Source organism: Pseudophryne corroboree, unplaced genomic scaffold (genome assembly GCF_028390025.1).
Source record: "Pseudophryne corroboree isolate aPseCor3 unplaced genomic scaffold, aPseCor3.hap2 scaffold_410, whole genome shotgun sequence".
Lineage (NCBI taxonomy): Eukaryota > Metazoa > Chordata > Amphibia > Anura > Myobatrachidae > Pseudophryne > Pseudophryne corroboree.
In genome coordinates, this window is record NW_026970045.1 from 196,174 (window position 1) to 211,064 (window position 14,891).

The 14,891-nt window shown below is 39.5% G+C and overlaps 38 non-coding genes across 38 annotated transcripts; all 38 read right to left on the reverse strand.

The window, feature by feature from the left end:
- Window positions 1-213: 213 nt before the first annotated feature.
- LOC135024557 (U5 spliceosomal RNA) lies at window positions 214-332 on the reverse strand. Its single transcript, XR_010221376.1, has one exon. It is a non-coding gene; the product is annotated as a U5 spliceosomal RNA (small nuclear RNA).
- A 270-nt stretch (window positions 333-602) lies between these two features.
- Window positions 603-718, reverse strand: LOC135024845 (U5 spliceosomal RNA). The gene has a single exon (XR_010221656.1). It is a non-coding gene; the product is annotated as a U5 spliceosomal RNA (small nuclear RNA).
- A 285-nt stretch (window positions 719-1,003) lies between these two features.
- On the reverse strand, window positions 1,004-1,119 carry LOC135024696 (U5 spliceosomal RNA). Its single transcript, XR_010221510.1, has one exon. It is a non-coding gene; the product is annotated as a U5 spliceosomal RNA (small nuclear RNA).
- A 274-nt stretch (window positions 1,120-1,393) lies between these two features.
- On the reverse strand, window positions 1,394-1,509 carry LOC135024382 (U5 spliceosomal RNA). Its single transcript, XR_010221207.1, has one exon. It is a non-coding gene; the product is annotated as a U5 spliceosomal RNA (small nuclear RNA).
- A 274-nt stretch (window positions 1,510-1,783) lies between these two features.
- Window positions 1,784-1,899, reverse strand: LOC135025010 (U5 spliceosomal RNA). Its single transcript, XR_010221817.1, has one exon. It is a non-coding gene; the product is annotated as a U5 spliceosomal RNA (small nuclear RNA).
- A 286-nt stretch (window positions 1,900-2,185) lies between these two features.
- On the reverse strand, window positions 2,186-2,301 carry LOC135025068 (U5 spliceosomal RNA). Its single transcript, XR_010221874.1, has one exon. It is a non-coding gene; the product is annotated as a U5 spliceosomal RNA (small nuclear RNA).
- Window positions 2,302-2,587: 286 nt separating this feature from the next.
- LOC135024822 (U5 spliceosomal RNA) lies at window positions 2,588-2,703 on the reverse strand. The gene has a single exon (XR_010221634.1). It is a non-coding gene; the product is annotated as a U5 spliceosomal RNA (small nuclear RNA).
- A 270-nt stretch (window positions 2,704-2,973) lies between these two features.
- Window positions 2,974-3,089, reverse strand: LOC135024820 (U5 spliceosomal RNA). The gene has a single exon (XR_010221632.1). It is a non-coding gene; the product is annotated as a U5 spliceosomal RNA (small nuclear RNA).
- Window positions 3,090-3,363: 274 nt separating this feature from the next.
- Window positions 3,364-3,479, reverse strand: LOC135024796 (U5 spliceosomal RNA). The gene has a single exon (XR_010221609.1). It is a non-coding gene; the product is annotated as a U5 spliceosomal RNA (small nuclear RNA).
- A 274-nt stretch (window positions 3,480-3,753) lies between these two features.
- Window positions 3,754-3,869, reverse strand: LOC135024636 (U5 spliceosomal RNA). Its single transcript, XR_010221450.1, has one exon. It is a non-coding gene; the product is annotated as a U5 spliceosomal RNA (small nuclear RNA).
- Window positions 3,870-4,143: 274 nt separating this feature from the next.
- Window positions 4,144-4,259, reverse strand: LOC135024491 (U5 spliceosomal RNA). Its single transcript, XR_010221312.1, has one exon. It is a non-coding gene; the product is annotated as a U5 spliceosomal RNA (small nuclear RNA).
- A 274-nt stretch (window positions 4,260-4,533) lies between these two features.
- On the reverse strand, window positions 4,534-4,649 carry LOC135024442 (U5 spliceosomal RNA). Its single transcript, XR_010221265.1, has one exon. It is a non-coding gene; the product is annotated as a U5 spliceosomal RNA (small nuclear RNA).
- Window positions 4,650-4,923: 274 nt separating this feature from the next.
- On the reverse strand, window positions 4,924-5,039 carry LOC135025025 (U5 spliceosomal RNA). Its single transcript, XR_010221832.1, has one exon. It is a non-coding gene; the product is annotated as a U5 spliceosomal RNA (small nuclear RNA).
- Window positions 5,040-5,313: 274 nt separating this feature from the next.
- On the reverse strand, window positions 5,314-5,429 carry LOC135024444 (U5 spliceosomal RNA). The gene has a single exon (XR_010221266.1). It is a non-coding gene; the product is annotated as a U5 spliceosomal RNA (small nuclear RNA).
- A 274-nt stretch (window positions 5,430-5,703) lies between these two features.
- Window positions 5,704-5,819, reverse strand: LOC135024492 (U5 spliceosomal RNA). Its single transcript, XR_010221313.1, has one exon. It is a non-coding gene; the product is annotated as a U5 spliceosomal RNA (small nuclear RNA).
- A 274-nt stretch (window positions 5,820-6,093) lies between these two features.
- Window positions 6,094-6,209, reverse strand: LOC135024445 (U5 spliceosomal RNA). The gene has a single exon (XR_010221267.1). It is a non-coding gene; the product is annotated as a U5 spliceosomal RNA (small nuclear RNA).
- Window positions 6,210-6,483: 274 nt separating this feature from the next.
- Window positions 6,484-6,599, reverse strand: LOC135025026 (U5 spliceosomal RNA). Its single transcript, XR_010221833.1, has one exon. It is a non-coding gene; the product is annotated as a U5 spliceosomal RNA (small nuclear RNA).
- Window positions 6,600-6,873: 274 nt separating this feature from the next.
- Window positions 6,874-6,989, reverse strand: LOC135025081 (U5 spliceosomal RNA). The gene has a single exon (XR_010221887.1). It is a non-coding gene; the product is annotated as a U5 spliceosomal RNA (small nuclear RNA).
- A 273-nt stretch (window positions 6,990-7,262) lies between these two features.
- Window positions 7,263-7,378, reverse strand: LOC135024866 (U5 spliceosomal RNA). The gene has a single exon (XR_010221677.1). It is a non-coding gene; the product is annotated as a U5 spliceosomal RNA (small nuclear RNA).
- Window positions 7,379-7,652: 274 nt separating this feature from the next.
- LOC135024568 (U5 spliceosomal RNA) lies at window positions 7,653-7,768 on the reverse strand. Its single transcript, XR_010221387.1, has one exon. It is a non-coding gene; the product is annotated as a U5 spliceosomal RNA (small nuclear RNA).
- Window positions 7,769-8,041: 273 nt separating this feature from the next.
- LOC135024446 (U5 spliceosomal RNA) lies at window positions 8,042-8,157 on the reverse strand. Its single transcript, XR_010221268.1, has one exon. It is a non-coding gene; the product is annotated as a U5 spliceosomal RNA (small nuclear RNA).
- Window positions 8,158-8,431: 274 nt separating this feature from the next.
- Window positions 8,432-8,547, reverse strand: LOC135024638 (U5 spliceosomal RNA). The gene has a single exon (XR_010221452.1). It is a non-coding gene; the product is annotated as a U5 spliceosomal RNA (small nuclear RNA).
- A 274-nt stretch (window positions 8,548-8,821) lies between these two features.
- Window positions 8,822-8,937, reverse strand: LOC135024425 (U5 spliceosomal RNA). Its single transcript, XR_010221248.1, has one exon. It is a non-coding gene; the product is annotated as a U5 spliceosomal RNA (small nuclear RNA).
- A 273-nt stretch (window positions 8,938-9,210) lies between these two features.
- LOC135024641 (U5 spliceosomal RNA) lies at window positions 9,211-9,326 on the reverse strand. The gene has a single exon (XR_010221455.1). It is a non-coding gene; the product is annotated as a U5 spliceosomal RNA (small nuclear RNA).
- A 274-nt stretch (window positions 9,327-9,600) lies between these two features.
- On the reverse strand, window positions 9,601-9,716 carry LOC135024949 (U5 spliceosomal RNA). The gene has a single exon (XR_010221759.1). It is a non-coding gene; the product is annotated as a U5 spliceosomal RNA (small nuclear RNA).
- Window positions 9,717-9,990: 274 nt separating this feature from the next.
- LOC135024804 (U5 spliceosomal RNA) lies at window positions 9,991-10,106 on the reverse strand. Its single transcript, XR_010221616.1, has one exon. It is a non-coding gene; the product is annotated as a U5 spliceosomal RNA (small nuclear RNA).
- A 274-nt stretch (window positions 10,107-10,380) lies between these two features.
- LOC135024639 (U5 spliceosomal RNA) lies at window positions 10,381-10,496 on the reverse strand. Its single transcript, XR_010221453.1, has one exon. It is a non-coding gene; the product is annotated as a U5 spliceosomal RNA (small nuclear RNA).
- A 274-nt stretch (window positions 10,497-10,770) lies between these two features.
- On the reverse strand, window positions 10,771-10,886 carry LOC135024426 (U5 spliceosomal RNA). The gene has a single exon (XR_010221249.1). It is a non-coding gene; the product is annotated as a U5 spliceosomal RNA (small nuclear RNA).
- Window positions 10,887-11,159: 273 nt separating this feature from the next.
- Window positions 11,160-11,275, reverse strand: LOC135024867 (U5 spliceosomal RNA). The gene has a single exon (XR_010221678.1). It is a non-coding gene; the product is annotated as a U5 spliceosomal RNA (small nuclear RNA).
- A 274-nt stretch (window positions 11,276-11,549) lies between these two features.
- Window positions 11,550-11,665, reverse strand: LOC135024503 (U5 spliceosomal RNA). Its single transcript, XR_010221322.1, has one exon. It is a non-coding gene; the product is annotated as a U5 spliceosomal RNA (small nuclear RNA).
- Window positions 11,666-11,939: 274 nt separating this feature from the next.
- Window positions 11,940-12,055, reverse strand: LOC135024447 (U5 spliceosomal RNA). Its single transcript, XR_010221269.1, has one exon. It is a non-coding gene; the product is annotated as a U5 spliceosomal RNA (small nuclear RNA).
- Window positions 12,056-12,329: 274 nt separating this feature from the next.
- On the reverse strand, window positions 12,330-12,445 carry LOC135024640 (U5 spliceosomal RNA). The gene has a single exon (XR_010221454.1). It is a non-coding gene; the product is annotated as a U5 spliceosomal RNA (small nuclear RNA).
- A 274-nt stretch (window positions 12,446-12,719) lies between these two features.
- On the reverse strand, window positions 12,720-12,835 carry LOC135024428 (U5 spliceosomal RNA). The gene has a single exon (XR_010221251.1). It is a non-coding gene; the product is annotated as a U5 spliceosomal RNA (small nuclear RNA).
- A 273-nt stretch (window positions 12,836-13,108) lies between these two features.
- On the reverse strand, window positions 13,109-13,224 carry LOC135024485 (U5 spliceosomal RNA). The gene has a single exon (XR_010221306.1). It is a non-coding gene; the product is annotated as a U5 spliceosomal RNA (small nuclear RNA).
- Window positions 13,225-13,498: 274 nt separating this feature from the next.
- On the reverse strand, window positions 13,499-13,614 carry LOC135024950 (U5 spliceosomal RNA). The gene has a single exon (XR_010221760.1). It is a non-coding gene; the product is annotated as a U5 spliceosomal RNA (small nuclear RNA).
- A 274-nt stretch (window positions 13,615-13,888) lies between these two features.
- Window positions 13,889-14,004, reverse strand: LOC135024805 (U5 spliceosomal RNA). The gene has a single exon (XR_010221617.1). It is a non-coding gene; the product is annotated as a U5 spliceosomal RNA (small nuclear RNA).
- Window positions 14,005-14,278: 274 nt separating this feature from the next.
- LOC135024844 (U5 spliceosomal RNA) lies at window positions 14,279-14,394 on the reverse strand. The gene has a single exon (XR_010221655.1). It is a non-coding gene; the product is annotated as a U5 spliceosomal RNA (small nuclear RNA).
- A 274-nt stretch (window positions 14,395-14,668) lies between these two features.
- Window positions 14,669-14,784, reverse strand: LOC135024528 (U5 spliceosomal RNA). Its single transcript, XR_010221346.1, has one exon. It is a non-coding gene; the product is annotated as a U5 spliceosomal RNA (small nuclear RNA).
- Window positions 14,785-14,891: the final 107 nt, after the last annotated feature.

Consider the following 14,891-nt stretch of genomic DNA (forward strand, 5'->3'; position numbering starts at 1 on the left):
GCAAGGAAAAGTTGTCTTGTACCTTTGCATTTTTCTACTTTTTTGCATGCTTTGTACTCTTTTCCATGTGCTCCCAGATCTTTCAAGCAATTAGTATGGTCAAGAAAGTTCTGCTTGAAAAGAAACAGACATTTACTGTCATTGTTATGCAAATAAACTTACATTAAAGCTACCAATAATGCACACTCGTTCTGTCTTTAAACTGATAAAAGAAACCCCAATTATATGGGGCATGCAATAATTGAGATAAAACTCAGTTTTGCTCCTCCTCTTCACGAAAATCTTTAGTAAAAGGCAAAAGATTTATTCATTCTGAAAAGAAACCAGAGCATGACCAAGATTCCACCTGACGCCTGAGTGCCACGCCAGCAGTCCTCATTCAGCTCAAAGTGAGCGCCCAATTTGAAAGAAAGCAGATTTCTCACCTGGCTTCCCCTTGCTATAAGCATGGTTTGTACTGTTTTCCATGTGCTCCCAGATCTTTCAAGCAAGTAGCATGGTCAAGAAAGTTCTGTTTGAAAAGAAACAAACATTTACTGTCATTTCTATGCAAATGAGCTTACATTAAAGCACACTCGTTCTATCTTTAAACCAATAAAAGAAACCCAAATAAGATGGGGCATGCAATAATTGAGATAAAACTCAGTTTTGCTCCTCTCCACGGAAATCTTTAGTAAAAGGCAAAAGATTTGTTCGTTCTGAAGAGAAACCAGAGAAAAACCAAAATTCCACCTGTCGCCTGAGTGCCAAGCCAGCAGTCCTCATTCAGCTTAAAGTGAGCACCCAATTTGAAAGAAAGAAAGCAGATTTCTAACCAGGCTTCCCCTTGCTATAAGCATGGTTTGTCCTCTTTTCCATGTGCTCCCAGATCTTTCAAGCAATTAGTATGGTCAAGAAAGTTCTGTTTGAAAGAAAAAGGCATTTACTGTCATTGTTATGCAAATAAACTTACATTTAAGCTACCAAGAAAGCACACTCGTTCTATCTTTAAACTGATAAAAGAAACCCCAATAATATGGGGCATGCAAAAATTGAGATAAAACTCAGTTTTGCTCCTCTCCACGGAAATCTTTAGTAAAAGGCGAAAGATTTGTTAGTTCTGAAGAGAAACCAGAGCATGACCAAGATTTCACCTGTCACCTGAGTGCCATGCCAGCAGTCCTCATTCAGCTCAAATTGAGCACCCAATTTGAAAGAAAGAAAGCAGATTTCTCACCAGGCTTCCCCTTGCTATAAGCATGGTTTGGACTCTTTTCCATGTGCTCCCAGATCTTTCAAGCAATTAGTATGGTCAAGAAAGTTCTGTTTGAAAAGAAACAGACATTTACTGTCATTTCTATGCAAATGAGCTTACATTAAAGCACACTCGTTCTATCTTTAAACCGATAAAATAAAACCCAATAAGATGGGGCATGCAAAAATTGAGATAAAACTCAGTTTTGCTCCTCTCCACGGAAATTTTTAATAAAAGGCGAAAGATTTGTTCGTTCTGAAGAGAAACCAGAGCATGACCAAGATTCCACCTGTCGCCTGAGTGCCAAGCCAGCAGTCCTCATTCAGCTTAAAGTGAGCACCCAATTTGAAAGAAAGAAAGCAGATTTCTCACCAGGATTCCCCTTGCTATAAGCATGGTTTATACTCTTTTCCATGTGCTCCCAGATCTTTCAAGCAACTAGTATGGTCAAGAAAGTTCTGTTTGAAAAGAAACAGACATTTACTGTCATTTATATGCAAATGAGCTTACATTAAAGCACACTCGTTCTATCTTTAAACCGATAAAAGAAACCCCATTAAGATGGGGCATGCAAAAATTGAGATAAAACTCAGTTTGGCTCTTCTCCACTGAAATCTTTAGTAAAAGGCGAAAGATTTATTCGTTCTGAAGAGAAACCAGAGCATGACCAAGATTCCACCTGTCGCCTGAGCGCCAAGCCAGCAGTCCTCATTCAGCTTAAAGTGAGCACCCAATTTGAAAGAAAGAAAGCAGATTTCTCACCAGGCTTCCCCTTGCTATAAGCATGGTTTGTACTCTTTTCCATGTGCTCCCTGATCTTTCAAGCAATTAGTATGGTCAAGAAAGTTCTTTTTGAAAAGAAACAGGCATTTACTGTCATTGTTATGCAAATAAACTTACATTAAAGCTACCAAGAAAGCACACTCGTTCTGTCTTTAAACTGATAAAAGAAACCCCAATAATATAGGGAATGCAAAAATTGAGATAAAACTCAGTTTTGCTCTTCTCCACTGAAATCTTTAGTAAAAGGCGAAAGATTTATTCGTTCTGAAGAGAAACCAGAGCATGACCAAGATTCCACCTGTCGCCTGAGCGCCAAGCCAGCAGTCCTCATTCAGCTTAAAGTGAGCACCCAATTTGAAAGAAAGAAAGCAGATTTCTCACCAGGCTTCCCCTTGCTATAAGCATGGTTTGTACTCTTTTCCATGTGCTCCCAGATCTTTCAAGCAATTAGTATGGTCAGGAAAGTTATTTTTGAAAAGAAACAGGCATTTACTGTCATTGTTATGCAAATAAACTTACATTAAAGCTACCAAGAAAGCACACTCGTTCTGTCTTTAAACTGATAAAAGAAACCCCAATAATATAGGGCATGCAAAAATTGAGATAAAACTCAGTTTTGCTCTTCTCCACGGAAATCTTTAGTAAAAGGCGAAAGATTTATTCGTTCTGAAGAGAAACCAGAGCATGACCAAGAATCCTCCTGTCGCCTGAGTGCCATGCCAGCAGTCCTCATTCAGCTCAAAGTGAGCGCCCAATTTGAAAGAAAGCAGATTTCTCACCTGGCTTCCCCTTGCTATAAGCATGGTTTGTACTCTTTTCCATGTGCTCCCTGATCTTTCAAGCAAGTAGCATGGTCAAGAAAGTTCTGTTTGAAAAGAAACAAACATTTGCTGTCATTTCTATGCAAATGAGCTTACATTAAAGCACACTCGTTCTATCTTTAAACCAATAAAAGAAACCTCAATAAGACGGGGTATACAAAAATTTAGATAAAACTCAGTTTTGCTCCTCTCCACGGAAATCTTTAGTAAAAGGCGAAAGATTTATTAGTTCTGAAGAGAAACCAGAGCATGACCAAGATTCCATCTGTTGCCTGAGTGCCAAGCCAGCAGTCCTCATTCAGCTTAAAGTGAGCACCCAATTTGAAAGAAAGAAAGCAGATTTCTCACCTGGCTTCCCCTTGCTATAAGCATGGTTTGTACTCTTTTCCATGTGCTCCCTGATCTTTCAAGCAAGTAGCATGGTCAAGAAAGTTCTGTTTGAAAAGAAACAAACATTTGCTGTCATTTCTATGCAAATGAGCTTACATTAAAGCACACTCGTTCTATCTTTAAACCAATAAAAGAAACCTCAATAAGATGGGGCATGCAAAAATTGAGATAAAACTCAGTTTTGCTCCTCTCCACGGAAATCTTTAGTAAAAGGCGAAAGATTTGTTTGTTCTGAAGAGAAACCAGAGCATGACCAAGATTCCACCTGTCACCTGAGTGCCATGCCAGCAGTCCTCATTCAGCTCAAAGTGAGCACCCAATTTGAAAGAAAGAAAGCAGATTTCTCACCAGGCTTCCCCTTGCTATAAGCATGGTTTGTACTCTTTGCCATGTGCTACCAGATCTTTCAAGCGATTAGTATGGTTAAGAAAGTTCTGTTTTAAAAGAAACAGACATTTACTGTCATTTCTATGCAAATGAGCTTACATTAAAGCACACTCGTTCTATCTTTAAACCGATAAAAGAAACCCCAATAAGATGGGGCATGCAAAAATTGAGATAAAACTCAGTTTTGCTCCTCTCCACGGAAATCTTTAGTAAAAGGCGAAAGATTTGTTTGTTCTGAAGAGAAACCAGAGCATGACCAAGATTCCACCTGTCACCTGAGTGCCATGCCAGCAGTCCTCATTCAGCTCAAAGTGAGCACCCAATTTGAAAGAAAGAAAGCAGATTTCTCACCTGGCTTCCCCTTGCTATAAGCATGGTTTGTACTCTTTTCCATGTGCTCCCTGATCTTTCAAGCAAGTAGCATGGTCAAGAAAGTTCTTTTTTAAAAGAAACAGACATTTACTGTCATTTCTATGCAAATGAGCTTACATTAAAGCACACTCGTTCTATCTTTAAATCGATAAAAGAAACCCCATTAAGATGGGGCATGCAAAAATTGAGATAAAACTCAGTTTTGCTCCTCTCCACAAAAATCTTTAGAAAAAGGCGAAAGATTTGTTTGTTCTGAAGAGAAACCAGAGCATGACCAAGATTCCACCTGTCACCTGAGTGCCATGCCAGCAGTCCTCATTCAGCTCAAAGTGAGCACCCAATTTGAAAGAAAGAAAGCAGATTTCTCACCTGGCTTCCCCTTGCTATAAGCATGGTTTGTACTCTTTTCCATGTGCTCCCTGATCTTTCAAGCAAGTAGCATGGTCAAGAAAGTTCTATTTGAAAAGAAACAAACATTTGCTGTCATTTCTATGCAAATGAGCTTACATTAAAGCACACTCGTTCTATCTTTAAACCAATAAAAGAAACCTCAATAAGATGGGGCATGCAAAAATTGAGATAAAACTCAGTTTTGCTCCTCTCCACGGAAATCTTTAGTTTAAGGCGAAAGATTTGTTCGTTCTGAAGAGAAACCAGAGCATGACCAAGATTCCACCTGTCGCCTGAGTGCCATGCCAGCAGTCCTCATTCAGCTCAAAGTGAGCACCCAATTTGAAAGAAAGAAAGCAGATTTCTCACCAGGCTTCCCCTTGCTATAAGCATGGTTTGTACTCTTTGCCATGTGCTCCCAGATCTTTCAAGCGATTAGTATGGTTAAGAAAGTTCTGTTTTAAAAGAAACAGACATTTACTGTCATTTCTATGCAAATGAGCTTACATTAAAGCACACTCATTCTATCTTTAAACCGATAAAAGAAACCTCAATAAGATGGGGCATGCAAAAATTGAGATAAAACTCAGTTTTGCTCCTCTCCACGGAAATCTTTAGAAAAAGGCGAAAGATTTGTTTGTTCTGAAGAGAAACCAGAGCATGACCAAGATTCCACCTGTCACCTGAGTGCCATGCCAGCAGTCCTCATTCAGCTCAAAGTGAGCACCCAATTTGAAAGAAAGAAAGCAGATTTCTCACCTGGCTTCCCCTTGCTATAAGCATGGTTTGTACTCTTTTCCATGTGCTCCCTGATCTTTCAAGCAAGTAGCATGGTCAAGAAAGTTCTGTTTGAAAAGAAACAAACATTTGCTGTCATTTCTATGCAAATGAGCTTACATTAAAGCACACTCGTTCTATCTTTAAACCAATAAAAGAAACCTCAATAAGATGGGGCATGCAAAAATTGAGATAAAACTCAGTTTTGCTCCTCTCCACGGAAATCTTTAGTTTAAGGCGAAAGATTTGTTCGTTCTGAAGAGAAACCAGAGCATGACCAAGATTCCACCTGTCGCCTGAGTGCCATGCCAGCAGTCCTCATTCAGCTCAAAGTGAGCACCCAATTTGAAAGAAAGAAAGCAGATTTCTCACCAGGCTTCCCCTTGCTATAAGCATGGTTTGTACTCTTTGCCATGTGCTCCCAGATCTTTCAAGCAAGTAGCATGGTCAAGAAAGTTCTTTTTTAAAAGAAACAGACATTTACTGTCATTTCTATGCAAATGAGCTTACATTAAAGCACACTCGTTCTATCTTTAAATCGATAAAAGAAACCCCATTAAGATGGGGCATGCAAAAATTGAGATAAAACTCAGTTTTGCTCCTCTCCACAAAAATCTTTAGAAAAAGGCGAAAGATTTGTTTGTTCTGAAGAGAAACCAGAGCATGACCAAGATTCCACCTGTCACCTGAGTGCCATGCCAGCAGTCCTCATTCAGCTCAAAGTGAGCACCCAATTTGAAAGAAAGAAAGCAGATTTCTCACCTGGCTTCCCCTTGCTATAAGCATGGTTTGTACTCTTTTCCATGTGCTCCCTGATCTTTCAAGCAAGTAGCATGGTCAAGAAAGTTCTGTTTGAAAAAAAACAAACATTTGCTGTCATTTCTATGCAAATGAGCTTACATTAAAGCACACTCGTTCTATCTTTAAACCAATAAAAGAAACCTCAATAAGATGGGGCATGCAAAAATTGAGATAAAACTCAGTTTTGCTCCTCTCCACGGAAATCTTTAGTTTAAGGCGAAAGATTTGTTCGTTCTGAAGAGAAACCAGAGCATGACCAAGATTCCACCTGTCGCCTGAGTGCCATGCCAGCAGTCCTCATTCAGCTCAAAGTGAGCACCCAATTTGAAAGAAAGAAAGCAGATTTCTCACCAGGCTTCCCCTTGCTATAAGCATGGTTTGTACTCTTTGCCATGTGCTCCCAGATCTTTCAAGCGATTAGTATGGTTAAGAAAGTTCTGTTTTAAAAGAAACAGACATTTACTGTCATTTCTATGCAAATGAGCTTACATTAAAGCACACTCATTCTATCTTTAAACCGATAAAAGAAACCTCAATAAGATGGGGCATGCAAAAATTGAGATAAAACTCAGTTTTGCTCCTCTCCACGGAAATCTTTAGAAAAAGGCGAAAGATTTGTTTGTTCTGAAGAGAAACCAGAGCATGACCAAGATTCCACCTGTCACCTGAGTGCCATGCCAGCAGTCCTCATTCAGCTCAAAGTGAGCACCCAATTTGAAAGAAAGAAAGCAGAGTTCTCACCTGGCTTCCCCTTGCTATAAGCATGGTTTGTACTCTTTTCCATGTGCTCCCTGATTTTTCAAGCAATTAGTATGGTCAAGAAAGTTCTGTTTGAAAAGAAACAGACATTTACTGTCATTTCTATGCAAATGAGCTTACATTAAAGCACACTCATTCTATCTTTAAACCAATAAAATAAAACCCAATAAGAAGGGGCATGCAAAAATTGAGATAAAACTCAGTTTTGCTCCTCTCCACGGAAATCTTTAATAAAAGGCGAAAGATTTGTTCGTTCTGAAAAGAAACCAGAGCATGACCAAGATTCCACCTGTCGCCTGAGTGCCAAGCCAGCAGTCCTCATTCAGCTTAAAGTGAGCACCCAATTGAAAGAAAGAAAGCAGATTTCTCATAAGGCTTCCCCTTGCTATAAGCATGGTTTGTACTCTTTTCCATGTGCTCCCAGATCTTTCAAGCAATTAGTATGTTCAAGAAAGTTCTGTTTGAAAATAAACAGACATTTACTGTCATTTCTATGCAAATGAGCTTACATTAAAGCATACTCGTTCCATCTTTAAACCGATAAAATAAAACCCAATAAGATGGGGCATGCAAAAATTGAGATAAAACTCAGTTTTGCTCCTCTCCACGGAAATCTTTAATAAAAGGCGAAAGATTTGTTCGTTCTGAAGAGAAACCAGAGCATGATCAAGATTCCACCTGTCGCCTGAGTGCCATGCCAGCAGTCCTCATTCAGCTCAAAGTGAGCACCCAATTTGAAAGAAAGAAAGCAGATTTCTCACCTGGCTTCCCCTTGCTATAAGCATGGTTTGTACTCTTTTCCATGTGCTCCCTGATCTTTCAAGCAAGTAGCATGGTCAAGAAAGTTCTGTTTTAAAAGAAACAGACATTTACTGTCATTTCTATGCAAATGAGCTTACATTAAAGCACACTCGTTCTATCTTTAAACCGATAAAAGAAACCCCAATAAGATGGGGCATGCAAAAATTGAGATAAAACTCAGTTTTGCTCCTCTCCACAAAAATCTTTAGAAAAAGGCTAAAGATTTGTTTACTCTGAAGAGAAACCAGAGCATGACCAAGATTCCGCCTGTCACCTGAGTGCCATGCCAGCAGTCCTTATTCAGCTCAAAGTGAGCACCCAATTTGAAAGAAAGAAAGCAGTTTCTCACCTGGCTTCCCCTTGCTATAAGCATGGTTTGTACTCTTTTCCATGTGCTCCCTGATCTTTCAAGCAAGTAGCATGGTCAAGAAAGTTCTGTTTGAAAAGAAACAAACATTTGCTGTCATTTCTATGCAAATGAGCTTACATTAAAGCACACTCGTTCTATCTTTAAACCAATAAAAGAAACCTCAATAAGATGGGGCATGCAAAAATTGAGATAAAACTCAGTTTTGCTCCTCTCCACGGAAATCTTTAGTTTAAGGCGAAAGATTTGTTCGTTCTGAAGAGAAACCAGAGCATGACCAAGATTCCACCTGTCGCCTGAGTGCCATGCCAGCAGTCCTCATTCAGCTCAAAGTGAGCACCCAATTTGAAAGAAAGAAAGCAGATTTCTCACCAGGCTTTCCCTTGCTATAAGCATGGTTTGTACTCTTTGCCATGTGCTCCCAGATCTTTCAAGCGATTAGTATGGTTAAGAAAGTTCTGTTTTAAAAGAAACAGATATTTGCTGTCATTTCTATGCAAATGAGCTTACATTAAAGCACACTCATTCTATCATTAAACCGATAAAAGAAACCCCAATAAGATGGGGCATGCAAAAATTGAGATAAAACTCAGTTTTGCTCCTCTCCACGGAAATCTTTAGTAAAAGGCGAAAGATTTGTTTGTTCTGAAGAGAAACCAGAGCATGACCAAGATTCCACCTGTCACCTGAGTGCCATGCCAGCAGTCCTCATTCAGCTCAAAGTGAGCACCCAATTTGAAAGAAAGAAAGCAGATTTCTCACCTGGCTTCCCCTTGCTATAAGCATGGTTTGTACTCTTTTCCATGTGCTCCCTGATTTTTCAAGCAATTAGTATGGTCAAGAAAGTTCTGTTTGAAAAGAAACAGACATTTACTGTCATTTCTATGCAAATGAGCTTACATTAAAGCACACTCATTCTATCTTTAAACCAATAAAATAAAACCCAATAAGAAGGGGCATGCAAAAATTGAGATAAAACTCAGTTTTGCTCCTCTCCACGGAAATCTTTAATAAAAGGCGAAAGATTTGCTCGTTCTGAAGAGAAACCAGAGCATGACCAAGATTCCACCTGTCGCCTGAGTGCCAAGCCAGCAGTCCTCATTCAGCTTAAAGTGAGCACCCAATTGAAAGAAAGAAAGCAGATTTCTCACCTGGCTTCCCCTTGCTATAAGAATGGTTTTTACTCTTTTCCATGTGCTCACAGATCTTTCAAGCAATTAGTATGTTCAAGAAAGTTCTGTTTGAAAATAAACAGACATTTACTGTCATTTCTATGCAAATGAGCTTACATTAAAGCATACTCGTTCCATCTTTAAACCGATAAAATAAAACCCAATAAGATGGGGCATGCAAAAATTGAGATAAAACTCAGTTTTGCTCCTCTCCACGGAAATCTTTAGTAAAAGGCGAAAGATTTGTTCGTTCTGAAGAGAAACCAGAGCATGACCAAGATTCCACCTGTCGCCTGAGTGCCATGCCAGCAGTCCTCATTCAGCTCAAAGTGAGCACCCAATTTGAAAGAAAGAAAGCAGATTTCTCACCAGGCTTCCCCTTGCTATAAGCATGGTTTGTACTCTTTGCCATGTGCTCCCAGATCTTTCAAGCGATTAGTATGGTTAAGAAAGTTCTGTTTGAAAAGAAACAGACATTTACTGTCATTTCTATGCAAATGAGCTTACATGAAAGCACACTTGTTCTATCTTTAAACCGATAAAAGAACCCCCAATAAGATGGGGCATGCAAAAATTGAGATAAAACTCAGTTTTGCTCCTTTTCACGGAAATCTTTAGTAAAAGGCGAAAGATTTGTATGTTCTGAAGAGAAACCAGAGCATGACCAAGATTCCACCAGTCGCCTGAGTGCCATGCCAGCAGTCCTCATTCAGCTCAAAGTGAGCACCCAATTTGAAAGAAAGAAAGCAGATTTCTCACCTGGCTTCCCCTTGCTATAAGCATGGTTTGTACTCTTTTCCATGTGCTCCCTGATCTTTCAAGCAATTAGTATGGTCAAGTAAGTTCTGTTTGAAAAGAAACAGACATTTACTGTCATTTCTATGCAAATGAGCTTACATTAAAGCACACTTGTTCTATCTTTAAACCGATAAAAGAAACCCCAATAAGATGGGGCATGCAAAAATTGAGATAAAACTCAGTTTTGCTCCTCTCCACAGAAATCTTTAGTAAAAGGCGAAAGATTTGTTTGTTCTGAAGAGAAACCAGAGCATGACCAAGATTCCACCTGTCGCCTGAGTGCCATGCCAGCAGTCCTCATTCAGCTCAAAGTGAGCACCCAATTTGAAAGAAAGAAAGCAGATTTCTCACCAGGCTTCCCCTTGCTATAAGCATGGTTTGTACTCTTTGCCATGTGCTCCCAGATCTTTCAAGCGATTAGTATGGTTAAGAAAGTTCTGTTTTAAAAGAAACAGACATTTATTGTCATTTCTATGCAAATGAGCTTACATTAAAGCACACTCATTCTATCTTTAAACCGATAAAAGAAACCCCAATAAGATGGGGCATGCAAAAATTGAGATAAAACTCAGTTTTGCTCCTCTCCACGGAAATCTTTAGTAAAAGGCGAAAGATTTGTTTGTTCTGAAGAGAAACCAGAGCATGACCAAGATTCCACCTGTCACCTGAGTGCCATGCCAGCAGTCCTCATTCAGCTCAAAGTGAGCACCCAATTTGAAAGAAAGAAAGCAGAGTTCTCACCTGGCTTCCCCTTGCTATAAGCATGGTTTGTACTCTTTTCCATGTGCTCCCTGATTTTTCAAGCAATTAGTATGGTCAAGAAAGTTCTGTTTGAAAAGAAACAGACATTTACTGTCATTTCTATGCAAATGAGCTTACATTAAAGCACACTCATTCTATCTTTAAACCAATAAAATAAAACCCAATAAGAAGGGGCATGCAAAAATTGAGATAAAACTCAGTTTTGCTCCTCTCCACGGAAATCTTTAATAAAAGGCGAAAGATTTGCTCGTTCTGAAGAGAAACCAGAGCATGACCAAGATTCCACCTGTCGCCTGAGTGCCAAGCCAGCAGTCCTCATTCAGCTTAAAGTGAGCACCCAATTGAAAGAAAGAAAGCAGATTTCTCACCAGGCTTCCCCTTGCTATAAGCATGGTTTGTACTCTTTTCCATGTGCTCCCAGATCTTTCAAGCAATTAGTATGTTCAAGAAAGTTCTGTTTGAAAATAAACAGACATTTACTGTCATTTCTATGCAAATGAGCTTACATTAAAGCATACTCGTTCCATCTTTAAACCGATAAAATAAAACCCAATAAGATGGGGCATGCAAAAATTGAGATAAAACTCAGTTTTGCTCCTCTCCACGGAAATCTTTAATAAAAGGCGAAAGATTTGTTCGTTCTGAAGAGAAACCAGAGCATGATCAAGATTCCACCTGTCGCCTGAGTGCCATGCCAGCAGTCCTCATTCAGCTCAAAGTGAGCACCCAATTTGAAAGAAAGAAAGCAGATTTCTCACCTGGCTTCCCCTTGCTATAAGCATGGTTTGTACTCTTTTCCATGTGCTCCCTGATCTTTCAAGCAAGTAGCATGGTCAAGAAAGTTCTGTTTTAAAAGAAACAGACATTTACTGTCATTTCTATGCAAATGAGCTTACATTAAAGCACACTCATTCTATCTTTAAACCGATAAAAGAAACCCCAATAAGATGGGGCATGCAAAAATTGAGATAAAACTCAGTTTTGCTCCTCTCCACAAAAATCTTTAGAAAAAGGCGAAAGATTTGTTTGCTCTGAAGAGAAACCAGAGCATGACCAAGATTCCGCCTGTCACCTGAGTGCCATGCCAGCAGTCCTCATTCAGCTCAAAGTGAGCACCCAATTTGAAAGAAAGAAAGCAGATTTCTCACCTGGCTTCCCCTTGCTATAAGCATGGTTTGTACTCTTTTCCATGTGCTCCCTGATCTTTCAAGCAAGTAGCATGGTCAAGAAAGTTCTGTTTGAAAAGAAACAAACATCTGCTGTCATTTCTATGCAAATGAGCTTACATTAAAGCACACTCGTTCTATCTTTAAACCAATAAAAGAAACCTCAATAAGATGGGGCATGCAAAAATTGAGATAAAACTCAGTTTTGCTCCTCTCCACGGAAATCTTTAGTTTAAGGCGAAAGATTTGTTCGTTCTGAAGAGAAACCAGAGCATGACCAAGATTCCACCTGTCGCCTGAGTGCCATGCCAGCAGTCCTCATTCAGCTCAAAGTGAGCACCCAATTTGAAAGAAAGAAAGCAGATTTCTCACCAGGCTTTCCCTTGCTATAAGCATGGTTTGTACTCTTTGCCATGTGCTCCCAGATCTTTCAAGCGATTAGTATGGTTAAGAAAGTTCTGTTTTAAAAGAAACAGACATTTACTGTCATTTCTATGCAAATGAGCTTACATTAAAGCACACTCATTCTATCTTTAAACCGATAAAAGAAACCCCAATAAGATGGGGCATGCAAAAATTGAGATAAAACTCAGTTTTGCTCCTCTCCACGGAAATCTTTAGTAAAAGGCGAAAGATTTGTTTGTTCTGAAGAGAAACCAGAGCATGACCAAGATTCCACCTGTCACCTGAGTGCCATGCCAGCAGTCCTCATTCAGCTCAAAGTGAGCACCCAATTTGAAAGAAAGAAAGCAGATTTCTCACCTGGCTTCCCCTTGCTATAAGCATGGTTTGTACTCTTTTCCATGTGCTCCCTGATTTTTCAAGCAATTAGTATGGTCAAGAAAGTTCTGTTTGAAAAGAAACAGATATTTACTGTCATTTCTATACAAATGAGCTTACATTAAAGCACACTCATTCTATCTTTAAACCAATAAAATAAAACCCAATAAGAAGGGGCATGCAAAAATTGAGATAAAACTCAGTTTTGCTCCTCTCCACGGAAATCTTTAATAAAAGGCGAAAGATTTGCTCGTTCTGAAGAGAAACCAGAGCATGACCAAGATTCCACCTGTCGCCTGAGTGCCAAGCCAGCAGTCCTCATTCAGCTTAAAGTGAGCACCCAATTGAAAGAAAGAAAGCAGATTTCTCACCTGGCTTCCCCTTGCTATAAGCATGGTTTGTACTCTTTTCCATGTGCTCACAGATCTTTCAAGCAATTAGTATGTTCAAGAAAGTTCTGTTTGAAAATAAACAGACATTTACTGTCATTTCTATGCAAATGAGCTTACATTAAAGCATACTCGTTCCATCTTTAAACCGATAAAATAAAACCCAATAAGATGGGCCATGCAAAAATTGAGATAAAACTCAGTTTTGCTCCTCTCCACGGAAATCTTTAGTAAAAGGCGAAAGATTTGTTCGTTCTGAAGAGAAACCAGAGCATGACCAAGATTCCACCTGTCGCCTGAGTGCCATGCCAGCAGTCCTCATTCAGCTCAAAGTGAGCACCCAATTTGAAAGAAAGAAAGCAGATTTCTCACCAGGCTTCCCCTTGCTATAAGCATGGTTTGTACTCTTTGCCATGTGCTCCCAGATCTTTCAAGCGATTAGTATGGTTAAGAAAGTTCTGTTTGAAAAGAAACAGACATTTACTGTCATTTCTATGCAAATGAGCTTACATGAAAGCACACTTGTTCTATCTTTAAACCGATAAAAGAACCCCCAATAAGATGGGGCATGCAAAAATTGAGATAAAACTCAGTTTTGCTCCTTTTCACGGAAATCTTTAGTAAAAGGCGAAAGATTTGTATGTTCTGAAGAGAAACCAGAGCATGACCAAGATTCCACCAGTCGCCTGAGTGCCATGCCAGCAGTCCTCATTCAGCTCAAAGTGAGCACCCAATTTGAAAGAAAGAAAGCAGATTTCTCACCTGGCTTCCCCTTGCTATAAGCATGGTTTGTACTCTTTTCCATGTGCTCCCTGATCTTTCAAGCAATTAGTATGGTCAAGTAAGTTCTGTTTGAAAAGAAACAGACATTTACTGTCATTTCTATGCAAATGAGCTTACATTAAAGCACACTTGTTCTATCTTTAAACCGATAAAAGAAACCCCAATAAGATGGGGCATGCAAAAATTGAGATAAAACTCAGTTTTGCTCCTCTCCACAGAAATCTTTAGTAAAAGGCGAAAGATTTGTTTGTTCTGAAGAGAAACCAGAGCATGACCAAGATTCCACCTGTCACCTGAGTGCCATGCCAGCAGTCCTCATTCAGCTTAAAGTGAGCACCCAATTTGAAAGAAAGAAAGCAGATTTCTCACCTGGCTTCCCCTTGCTATAAGCATGGTTTGTACTCATTTCCATGTGCTCCCTGATCTTTCAAGCAAGTAGCATGGTCAAGAAAGTTCTGTTTGAAAAGAAACAAACATTTGCTGTCATTTCTATACAAATGAGCTTACATTAAAGCACACTCGTTCTATCTTTAAACCAATAAAAGAAACCTCAATAAGATGGGGCATGCAAAAATTGAGATAAAACTCAGTTTTGCTTCTCTCCACGGAAATCTTTAGTAAAAGGCGAAAGATTTGTTCGTTCTGAAGAGAAACCAGTGCATGACAAAGATTCCACCTGTCGCCTGAGTGCCATGCCAGCAGTCCTCATTCAGCTCAAAGTGAGCACCCAATTTGAAAGAAAGAAAGCAGATTTCTCACCCAGCTTCCCCTTGCTATAAGCATGGTTTGTACTATTTGCCATGTGCTCCCAGATCTTTCAAGCGATTAGTATGGTTAAGAAAGTTCTGTTTTAATAGAAACAGACATTTACTGTCATTTCTATGCAAATGAGCTTACATTAAAGCACACTCATTCTATCTTTAAACCGATACAATAAAACCCAATAAGATGGGGCATGCAAAAATTGAGACAAAACTCAGTTTGGCTCTTCTCCACAGAAATCTTTAGTAAAAGGCGAAAGATTTGTTAGTTCTGAAGAGAAACCAGAGCATGACCAAGATTCCACCTGTCGCCTGAGTGCCATGCCAGCAGTCCTCATTCAGCTCAAAGTGAGCACCCAATTTGAAAGAAAGAAAGCAGATTTCTCACCTGGCTTCCC